At 37.5% G+C, this 12,151-nt stretch overlaps 2 long non-coding RNA genes across 2 annotated transcripts in view; one reads left to right on the top strand and one right to left on the bottom strand.

Annotated features, from left to right (window-relative positions):
- LOC144286924 (uncharacterized) overlaps positions 1 to 12,151 on the top strand; it is a 1,061,786-nt gene that overhangs the window by 355,325 nt on the left and 694,310 nt on the right. The gene's annotated exons all lie outside the window — the stretch shown is intronic.
- LOC144285388 (uncharacterized) overlaps positions 1 to 12,151 on the bottom strand; it is a 49,229-nt gene that overhangs the window by 36,676 nt on the left and 402 nt on the right. The window contains exon 2 of the long non-coding RNA XR_013353658.1: positions 7,137 to 7,293. This is a non-coding gene — a long non-coding RNA (uncharacterized LOC144285388). The remainder of the gene's footprint in view (positions 1 to 7,136; positions 7,294 to 12,151) is intronic.

The following is a 12,151-nucleotide window of genomic DNA, read 5'->3' as shown; positions in this document are numbered from 1 at the left end:
ACTTTGCTTTTCTTCCCGGCTTCACTTTTATGTCCCTCTACTCTGTCTCCTATGCTTTAGTTAGAGTGGTCTTTCCAAAATTCACACACGCCTTTGGTGTAAACTCAGAACTCTTTGGAATAAAGTTCATCTGAGTCATCAATTTTTTGCTTCAGCTCATGGGCAGCCCCGCTAATAATCTCATGTGTCTCACCACTTGCAGATGACCACACATGCATGTTCTCCCAACATCCTGCCTTTCATCTCATTAATAATTGTCAAGAATGCCCTTCCTCTGCCCTCCTCTCCTCTCCATCCTTTTTAGAAGCGAATTATGACTTCAGGTGACAATTTAAAGCCTGCTAGAGGCTTTCCTTGACCATCGCAGTTTGGGTTAGCTTCCTTTCTTTGAGCCCCTAGAACACCTTGCATCTGTTCTCCTACAACGTGTACATATTCCAGAGTAATTTTCAATCTGCTTATCTAACTACCTTACTGCTCTGTCTATCAAATATTTTATCTGTAGTACCAAATGCAGGCAGGGATTCCTAGTTGTGTCTAAATACTAGTGGAGGAAATAGACTGTGAAGTGAATTATGTTGTGGCTGCTTTGTCTAGTCATTTACGAATAAGCTCTGGGAGGAATTTACAACTCAAGGTAAAGAGCATTTTCATCACTCACATGGGGACCCTCTGTGAACTCTTCCTGGGAGGAAGAGGGTTTTGGTGGATTTCAAGAAAGAGATGTCCTCTGTTTTGTACCAGATACTCAGAGAAATTGTAAAGAAGAGTTACGCATTTACAAGCCCTCCCACAAAGTACAAAATGAGAGCTTTAATTTTACCACCTAGGTAAACAGACTAGCCCTACTCATATCTCTCTTACAAGTGAATCCTTTTACTATAAAAGAACAGTATGGGTCAGCCATGGGGAATGTAGCAATAGAATTTAGTGTGTCTTTAATCCTGTTGTTCAGAGGTCCCTACCATTAAACGCTCCACAGTGACATGTCAGGAAGTGTGAGGACTCCAGCGTGGGTTGAGCTGAGGTTTCTCTTTCTTTCTGTTTTGAAAACAAATGTAATCACTCAGCATAATTTCACGAAGCGTGATATTTTTCAAAGTTCATCTCTATATACATTCCTTTATATTGCCAAATACTATTCCACTGCATGAATGCATTACTTTTTATTTTCCCATCCTTCGGTCAAGGGACATTTGGGTTTTTCCCATTTCTTGGCCACTGTGAATACAGCTGCTGTAAACATTCATATACAAGTTTTTGTGCTGGCATAAGTGTCCATTCCTCTTGGGTATATATCTAGAAATGGAATTGCTGGGTCGCACTACGTTTACACTGACGAGAATCTGCCAAACAGCTTGACAGTGGTTTTACCATTTTACGTTCTCACCAGCAGCGTGTAAGCATTTTGATTTCTCTCCAGCATCCCTAGCACTTGTTACTTTCTGTCATTTTCATTAGAGCCATGCCAATGAGTGTTGGCATAAAATCACGTTGGTATAAAATGTAACATAAAATCATGCCTTTGATTTGCATTCACTAATGGCTAATGAGAATGAGAATCTTTCCATGTGATCATTGGCCATTTGTATATCTTTAGAGCAACCTCTGCCCAGATCCTTGTATAATGATATCAAGCAACTTTTCATGTGCTTATTGAATGTTTGTTTCTCTTCTTCCTTTTTCTTTCTTTCTTTTTTTTATTTTTATTTTTTTTTGAAGAAATGTCTATTTGGCTACTTTACCTATTTTAAAACTCTGTATTTGTTTTTTCATTATTGAGTTGTAAGAATTCTTTTTAGGATTATATTTATTTATTTGAGAGATACAGAGATAGCAGCAGAGATAGAGAGAACATGAGACAGCGAGGAGAGGGAGAAGCAGGCTCTCCATGGAGCAGGGAGCCCGATGCAGGGCTCCATCCCAGGACCCTGAGATCATGACTTGCTTGAGCCAAAGACAGACACCTAACAGACTGATCCAGCCGGGCACCCCATAAGAATTCTTTATATGGTCTAGATACAGTTACTGTATCAAAGATATGGTTTGCAAATATTTTCTCCTGTCCTGTGGATTGTCTTTTAACTTCTTCATGTGGTATCCTTTGGAATACATAAATTTTATTTTTGATCAAGTGCAATTTATTATTTTTTATCACTTGTGGTTTTGCTGTCATATCTAAGAAAGCTGTGTTTAACCCAAGGTCATGTAAATTTACTCCCGGACTTCTTCTAAGAGTTTTATGGTTTCAGCTCTTACATTTAAGTTTACGATCCATTTGGAGATAATGAGTATATGGTGCAAGGAAAGTGTTTGGTTTCATTCTTTTGCATGTGACTACCCAACTATCGCATCACTACTTGTTAAAAAAAGACTATTTTTTCCATATTGAATCATCTTGACCCTTTGTTACAAAATCATTGACCACAAATGTGAGTGTATGACTAGACTTTAAGTTCTACCCCATTTATCTATTTATCTATACTTGTGTGCCACCACCACAGTTTTCATTACTGTAGCTTTGTGATAAAGTTTTATATGGGGAAAAGTAAGTCCTCCTGCTGTGTTCTTTTCTGGATTGCTCTGGCTATCCTGGGTTGCTTGAATTATTGCTCAAATGTCCAGGTGAAGTCTAGGATCAACTTATCATTTTCTGGAAAAAAAAAAAAAAAGCTTGTCACAATTTTGATAAAGATTGCACTGACTTGTAGATAGATGGCTTTGGGGCATATTCTCATTTTAACAAAATAAAAATGAGTCCCCTGATCCATAAATTTGGGATTTTTTTCTTATTTATTTAGATTTTCTTCAATTTCTTTCAGCAATGTTTTACACTTTTCAAACTGTAAGCTTGCACTTATTTGGTTAGGTTTATTCCTATGGATCATATTTGTTTTGGTTCTTCTGTAAGCGGAATTTTCTTATTTTCAGATTTTTCATTGCTAGTGTATAAAAATCAAATTGATTTGTGCATATTGATGTTACACCCTACAATTCTAGTGAACTCTTTAATTATGTTTAATAGTATTTCCATGGATTCCTTAGGATTTTGCATACCCAAGCTCATGTCATCAGCAAATAAAGATAGTTTTGCTTCTTCTTGTCCAATCTGGATGCTCTTTATTTAATTTTCCTGCCCAGTTGCCCTGGCTAAAATTTCCAGTACAATAGTGAATAGAATTGGTGAGATCAGATGTCCTTGTCTTGTTCCTGATCTTAGGGAGAAAGCTTTCAATTTTTCACCATTAATATGATACCAGCTATAGAATTTTTATAGACACTCTATTGGGTTAGAGAAGTTGCCTTCCATCTGAGTTTGCTGGGTAGTTTTTTTTTTTTTTTCATGAAAAAGTGATGATTTGGTCAAATATTCTTTCTCTGTTGATTGAGATAATCATGTGCTCTTTTCCCTTTATTCTGTTAAAATGGTGTATGTAATTGGAATTCTAATGTTGAACCAGTCTTACAATCCTGAGTAAGTCTGATATGTTCATGGTGTATAATCCCTTTTTATAGACTGCTAGATTCAGTTTCCTAGTAATTTATTTTCAGGTTTAAATTTATAGGAAATATTGTTTAATCGTTTTCCTTCCTTGTGATGTCTTTGTTGGGTTTTTATGTAAGGGTAAAATCTGCCTCATCAAATGAGTTTAGAAGTATTCCCCTTCTATTCTTAGAAGAGTTTGCAAGATTGGTGTTATTTCTTATCTCACTGTTTGGTAGAATTCACCCGTAGAGCTATCTAGGCCAGGACATTTCTTTGTGGGAAGACTTCTGATTAGTAATCCAGGCTCTTTATTTTTACAGGTATATTCTGATTTCCTTCCTGACTCAATCCAGTAGTTTGTATCTCCTAAGAAATTGTCCATTATGTCTAGTCATGTAATGTTCTGGTTATCTAATGTTTAACATTTAGATGGCAATAGGATAGTAAAAAAATTACTTAAAAAGATAAATATCATTATATGCAGTATTTTCAAGTAGTGAATGTTTTGGTAATTAATTCTAATTTATGTTTCGTCATAAATTTATTTTCCAAGGTAACAACACATGGCTAATGCTACATAATGTATAATGCCCCATATTTTGTTCAGTCACAAGTCCTATTGTTTGACCTGTTCTACTCTCTTCCATGTGCTAGGTGCTTGGGGAGGTCACGATGAACACAATTCTATCAGTTTTTCTCCACACCCTCATATGATCTGAAGTTAACTAGAACATTGAATAATCGTTAGCAGCAGCATATTTTTTGCCCATGTTTGCAAAACACCAAACTCAGATCATCTGTATTAATTAATTCTATGGACATTTAGATTTTTATCATCTTTAAATCTTCATAAAAATATTTAGATATTAAAATGCCTTTAAAATAGTTTTTAAATTTTTACTTTTAAAAATCTCTTTACTGAAGCAAGATTTATTGATATAATAGTTGCACAAGTTATGCCAGATTTCTTTAGATGTAACTTTGTATCTTAAAATAAATTAAATATATTTCACTAAATCAGATTTTTACCCTCAGTGGTCTTATAGACTCAAGAAGCCATCTTGCTTTGGAGCTTTGATGTTTTGATTAAAATTACAGGTGTCTTTGTCATCCTGATATCTCCATATGGCTACTTAGAAAGTTAAGTTTCTTAGTGTGAAACCTCCACTACCTACATTGACATCTATTCTTATGGATTCAATAATTGAAATGAGATCACATTTCTTTAAGAATATCTTTTTTTTTTCTTTAAGAATATCAAAGAAAACTGTTGCAAGATTGAGAACCAAGTCCTGTTATCCTTTAATCATTGATCACAAATTGTGATTTGTGATTGTGTCCAGTTCTGAAACTTGCATGTGGATTTTCATTATATATATTTTTTATTTATTTATGACAGTCACACACACAGAGAGAGAGAGAGAGAGGCAGAGACACAGGCAGAGGGAGAAGCAGGCTCCATGCACCGGGAGCCTGACGTGGGATTCGATCCCGGGTCTCCAGGATCGCGCCCTGGGCCAAAGGCAGGCGCCAAACCGCTGCGCCACCCAGGGATCCCGAATTTTCAATATCATTTAGTTGCTTGGTCTTTGGCATTAGAGAGACCTATAGTGAAGTTTCAGCTCTATAACTTATATTGGAAGGATAAGTAATTTCTATATGCATGAGATTCTTATCTATAAATTAAGGATAAAATATGCCTTCAACAATATCAGCATAAGTACTTATTAGGTAATAGTATAGTATCTAACATTCATAAATAGTTATTATTACTATTTTTATTGTTAATAGGAATGTACATGTGATTTTAAAATTTTGACTCTTAAGATCTCTTAAGAAATGGTGAAAATATAGAGTTTATAATTGGGCCTGAGACAAGAGAAATGATGAGCTCTACAGTAACTGCATTAAGGATTTCATTATTATTAATCATCTTTGATCAGGCATTTGTAGCACAATTTGACATTGACAATGAGCAAATAAATATTTAAATGGAGATAATATTTTTTATCTGGAAACATACACACTGGCTGAACTAGTACAAATCAAATTGATTTGTGCATATTAGCTTATCTACTAAAAAAGTATGTAAGCCATCTCAAGCTCTTTCTAAATCTAGGAAAGTGGTACATCAATAAATGTGGACCCAAGTCTACATTTGCCAGATATGCTAATTGTGCAGTATAACATTAATCTCTTTTTTTGCATAGACTGTAGCTGAACTCTTGGTAACCAGTTGTCAGGTATTTATTGAACACCTGAAAATGAAATGCTTTCCTTTTTTTTTTTTTTTTTTAATTTTTTTTTTTTTTTTTTTTTATGATAGTCACAGAGAGAGAGAGAGAGAGAGAGAGGCAGAGACACAGGCAGAGGGAGAAGCAGGCTCCATGCACCGGGAGCCTGATGTGGGATTCGATCCCGGGTCTCCAGGATCGCGCCCTGGGCCAAAAGCAGGCGCCAAACCGCTGCGCCACCCAGGGATCCCATGAAATGCTTTCCAGTTACCTCGTTGAATAAACAAGACAACTAAGAAAGATGTCAAGGAGCCAGGTATCTTTATTTGCCTGGGTGATGCAAATAACTTGCTGTCAGCCACTTCTTTAATGTAACTTAGTCCTTAATATAGACTTTCCATATGAAAACACAAATGGAGTTGGAAAATGAAAGGCTAACAGAAAATTGTTTTTAAAGATTTATTTATTTAGAGAGAGAAAGGGGGGAGAGAGAGAGAGAGCAGTGGGAGAGAATCTCAAGTGGACCTCCCCCTGAGCACACACCCCGACATGGGGCTCAATCTCACAACCCTGAGATCATGACCTGAGCTGAAATCAAGAGTCAGATGCTTTAACTGACTGAGCCACCTACGTGCTCCAAGAATAGTTATTTTTAGACATAGGACAGAGTTGTTGCTAGAAGGAAGAGATAATACAGGTCTTTTCAGGGACTTTAAAAACAAGTGATGGGGATGCCTGGGTGGCTCAGTGGTTGAGCGTCTGCCTTTGGCTCAGGGTGTGATCCCAGAGTCCCAGGATCAAGTCCCACATCGGGCTTCCTGCATGGAGCCTGCTTCTCCCTCTGTCGGTGCCTCTGCCTCTCTCTCTATGTCTTTCATGAATAAATAAATAAAATTAAAAAAAAAAACCTAAATGAGTGATAGAAGAGTTGAGAAAAAAATCTTGAGACTGAACTTTTAAGTCTACACAGATATCATTTCCAAAAAAAGAGATTTTTTAAATCGAGATAGAATTGACATAACATTATGTAAGTTTATGTGTACAAGGTATTGTTTTGATATATTTATATATTAGAATATGACTACCACTGTAGCAGTAGCTAACATATCTACCACCTCACATAATTGTCATTTCCTTTCAGGGTAAGAACACTTAAGATCTCCTCTCTTAGAACTTTAGCCTATGATACAGTATTGCTGGCTATATTCACAATGCTGCCTTAGATCTCCAGAACTTATTCATCTTTTAACCGCAGGTTTGTACCCTTCGACCAGCATTTCCCCAGCTGCTCTACAACCCCCAGTCTTTGGTAACCATCATTCTACTTTGTTTCTATGTGTTCAGCTGTTTTAGATTCCACATAGAAGTGATATCTTACACTATTTGTCTTTCTCTGTCTGACTTATTTCACTTACACAATGCCATCAAGATCCATCCATGTTGTCACAAATGGCAGGATTTCCTTCTTTCTCGTGGCTGAAGAATATTCCATTATGTATATTTCTACATCATTTTTATCCATTCATCCATTGATGGGTGAATAATAAGTGTTCTGGGGCCATGATGACATACCTAGTCATGAGTAGAATAGAGATGGTTTTCTTGGAAGATCTGTGTCACAACCCATTCACTTCATAGACGCCAATTGCAATTTACTTAGTAGTACTTAAGTGAGTGCTGTATGCGCATGATTTATTCTCCTAATGGTATCTTGAAGACGGTAAATTATCCCTACTTTACATATGATAAAACTGAATCTCACCCAAGTAAGTAATAGAGCAGTTTAGAAGTCCTTCAACAATAGAGGTTTGTTCTTATAAGCCACCCAACCTATGGTATTTTTGCTCTAACAGCCCAAACAATGACAGTGCTCAACATCATCAGCCACTAGGGAATTGCAGATTAAAGCGACTATAAGATATCATGACATGCCCCCTTTGCCTGCCTAAAATAAAGAAGTCATACAACATCAAGTATTAGTGAGAATGTGAATCAGCCACAATTCTCAAATACTGCTGTGAGAATAGAAAACAGGAAATCAGGGCAGCCCGGATGGCTCAGCTGTTTAGCACCGCCTTCAACCCATGGCCTTGTCCTGGACACCCGGGATCGAGTCCCATGTCAGGAGCTCCCTGCATGGAGCCTGCTTCTCCCTCTGCCTATGTCTCTGATTCTCTCTCTCTCTGTGTGTCTCTCATGAATAAATAAATAAAATCTATAAATAAATAAATAAATAAATAAATAAATAAATAAATAAATAGATGGACATTTCCTCTTAAAAAATAAGAATAAAAATAAAACACGAAATCACTATGATAGTTTCTCATAAAGTTACATATACACCTACCAACTCTGTGACCCAGGAATTTTGCCTCTGGTTATCTAGCCACAAAAACAGAAAATATAAGTCTACCAAAAAACACATGCAAGAAAAAATACCGCATGCAAGAATGTTCATAAGAATTTTATTTGTAATAGACAAAAACTTAAAGCTGTCCAAATGTCCATGAAGAGGATGGTTAAACATATTGCAGGATAGTCTCATAATATAAAGAAGGTAGATAAAATTAGTGTATACTAATTGATTTCATTTACATGAAATTCCAGAAGAGGCAAAATTAATCTATAAGAATCAGAATGGTGGGTTTTCCAAGAGGGTGGTAAGTGCGGTGTGGCTCACAGGGGTGTATGCTTTTGTCAAAATTCATGGAACTTAAAAATCTGTGTAAATTATATCTCAATAAAAAATATAAAAGAACCTACTTTAATAAAACAAAACAAAACACCCGGCAAATTAGAGGGAGAGATTTTAAATCAGTTCCATATATTTCTATCTATAAATCATTCACAAACTTCTACTCTTTATTACTCATAAGAGTTTCCTTTCAACACATCTTACAAGTGATTAAAACACATCAGGGACATGGCAATTGAGAAGCAGTAAATCTTGATAATTCAAGTTTTAAAATCCCTCGCTTTCTCTCTTCCTTTTATCTCTCCTCCCTTCTTGATTGATGAAAGGTCTGAAAAATCCAATTAACCACCCTCAGCTGCCACTTGGAATATGCAGATAAAATCATTGTTCATACAGATAAAATGCAGTCTCAACTGTGCCCAGGGCTTTCCCGTGCTCATGGCAGGGATTAAATTCTACATTGTACTCTAATGTTCCCAATCACTCATTCATTCTACGCCAAAAAATTACTTCAGACTTTCACACCGTCTCCTCAGGATATGAAAGTTTCCACCTTTACCACATCATTTTCATGGAGATTTGCTGTGCAGGTCAGATGAACAGAGACGGTGCCCTGACTAACTGATACCCAGATACTTAAATAGTTCTAAAGGCATAGCCACATTTGGTTCAATACTTCCAGTGTACTGAGTTGTGCATAAAGACATCACCGTAATTTAATCCTACTGGTATTTCCAAGGGCTGCTCTAGAGGAAAAACACATATACCCAAAACAAGTAACTACCAAATTCTGAGGCCAGAGTTTATAGAAATTGCTCTACATTATAAAAGTACCAAGGGGAAGCAACATACTGTCCTCAACCATAATTCCAATTACCTAATTCATATAGTTGCTAAGTTGAACTGAATACATTGAAATAATAAAAAGATTCTCATTCCTTCATTTATTCAACAAGCATTTGTGGAGTACTTCCAGTGTGATAGGAGGACTGTGTTACGAGTGGAGACTGAAAAACTCTTAAGATGGGGACCCTTGCCTTCAAGCAGGGGAAGGTGGACGAAGGAAGAAGTAATGGCACTATAACGTAGGTACGGAGAAGGTGAGGCAAGAAAGTCAAAAGGGAGCTTTGAATCTGTAATTGTTTTCATGAGCGAAGCTGAGAGGTTGTCAAATCCCCAAAGCAGGTCATTCTCTCAAGAGTTGCCTGGGTCCTTGTAGGTGTAGATAACGTTTGCAGAGCAACTCACCCTAGCTAGAGCCAGCTCCCCGGGTCTCAAACCAGTGTGCTGAGTGTAACCAGGTCCTATTTGCAGGGAAAGATCCATCAAAAATCCAGGAGATGAACATGAGCTTTCTCTAGAAAGATACTTTCCTTTCTCATTTTTCCAGAGTCAGTTTCCATGAGGTGGGTGTGTTTTGGTTTAGCAGGGAAGAACTCCATGGTGGTGTGTTGTTTTAGTGGTTAGAGTATGACATAAAGTGAAAACCATAAGTTCAAAGTGTCTGGCTGTTTACGGGAATCCCACCTCCAAAGAATTGGCATTTGAGTGTGAGATGACTCATCTGTATTAACGCTTTGGATAAACACTTTCTTGTTAAGTGTAACATGGACTATACATTTCCTGACAAAATTGTTCCCAAATTTAAACAGACTATCTAGAGTGTCTTTTCAAAGATATATTTAGAAAGAGAAGAGTTGCTTCAGTGCATTCTTTTCAGATGCTGCCTGGGGTTTTGGGGGCAAAACCACAGACCAGAGACTTGATAGCACGTTCTCAGTGAGAAGAGAGCTGACCAAGATTCCAGGTGTTTCCCATGACATCACTTCATCTATGTCTTGGCCACTGCAATCAGCACACTTATCTCTGGTTCATTTTATTACTCCGTCCATTAACTCTAAAAGCCCAGCCATGGGCTCCTCTGATTCCAATTTATTTGTGAAGCCCGTGTCTGCATCCCTGTCAGAGGTAAGAGAGTCAGTGCCCAAGGTAGACAAAGCTGTAAGAATAAATGTGGGGCTGGGCGGGGGAGACATACTAACAAAAACCCCAAATATAGTGCACTCAAGAGACAACGAGAGGGAGAATTGAGAGGATTATCACGTCTAACCACCTGCTTCATTCTATGGAAATGAATATAAGAGCTAGCATTTATTTAAATGTCTGTTTGCCACATTTTTCTAAGACTTTAAGGTACACTTATGGTCTTCTTTTAGTAGATCCACCCATTCATTTGTTTATCAACAGATGAATCTACAAGGCACTGCATTAGGTGCTTTGGGCAATATAAAAATTGTAAAACAAGGATATTGTCCCTGAGCACAAATTTCTTAAAAAAAAAAAAAAAAGAGAGAGAGAGAGAAAGAGAGCATGAGGAGGGGCAGAGGGAGAGGAAGAAGCAGACTCCCAGATGAGCAGGAAGCTCGATGCAGGGCTCCATCCCAGGATCCTGAGATCATGATTTGAGCCAGAATCAAGAGTCAAATGCCTAATTGAACACCAATAAAAAATAAATTTATAAAAAAATAAAAATAAATAAAAAATAAAAAAATAAAAATAAGAGTCAAATGCCTAATGGACTGAGCCACCCAGGTGCCCCTGGAGCAGAATTTTTTTTTAAGATTTTATTTATTTATTAATGAGACAGAGAGAGAAAAAGAGAGAGAGAGGCAGAGACACAGGCAGAGGGAGAAGCAGGCTCCATGCAGGGAGCCTGATGTGGGACTCGATCCTGGGACTCCAGGATCACACCCTGGGCCAAAGGCAGGTGCTAAACTGCTGAGCCACCCAGGGATCCCCTCAGAAATTTCTGATGAGATTGTAAACAAATAACAATTTCTTTCAAAATAAGTAAGTACCTACCTACCCTCCTGTCTTAGTCCTTTCCGGCTGCCATTCCCAAAATGCCATAAACTGGATGGCATATAGAAAACAGGAATTTATTTCTCACGGTTCTGAAGACTAGAAATCCAAGACAAGGATGCCACCATGGTTGGGTTGCTGTGAGAGCCTTTGTTCTGGTTCACAGAGAGGTCTTTTCACTGTGTCCTCATATGGTGGAAGGATAAATGAATTCTCTGGGGTTTCTTTTATAAGACCACGAATCCCAATCCTAAGGTCCCACCCCAGTGATCTAGCCACCTACCAAAGGCTCCATGTCTAATACTATTATCTTGAGGTTTAAAACTTCAATGTTTGAATTGGGGGCGGGGGGCAGACACAGACATTCAGACCATAGTACTTCCCATCTTAAGATTGAGCAAAGCAGAGGAGGCAAATAGATGTTTTTCATCTCCCTAGATATGTTAGTGATCTAGATTATAGATTTAATATACTGTTAGTGTAATAAGAGTGAAGTTATTTAAGTGACAACACTCTTCTAAGAAGTGTGGATATTATCAGGTGATAGGACTTTGCTTCCATATGAAGAGGAGCAAATGCTTGAATTACATATATCAACACTGTCTTCTTGCCAGCTTGAATATTATTAAATGGAAAGACTTTTGTTCTGCTAATTACCTTGATGCGTTCGGATATGTGGGCTTTTGCATTCCCTGGGCTTGAAATCAAGTATGTGCCCATTCTTATATAGATCTGAAGAAAGAGAGAGGCCCTGCTTTATACATGCAGATTTTCAAGAAAAACAGGAGCATATGTTGGACTCTAGGCCAGTTGGGGATTTGTGTTCCTCATGAAACCTTTAACCTCAAGACCTAGTATGGAGCCCTCCATTGC

The sequence above is a fragment of the Canis aureus genome, chromosome 16 (assembly GCF_053574225.1).
Source record: "Canis aureus isolate CA01 chromosome 16, VMU_Caureus_v.1.0, whole genome shotgun sequence".
In the NCBI taxonomy this organism is placed as follows: Eukaryota; Metazoa; Chordata; class Mammalia; order Carnivora; family Canidae; genus Canis; species Canis aureus.
This window is presented reverse-complemented; position numbering and strand designations above follow the sequence as displayed.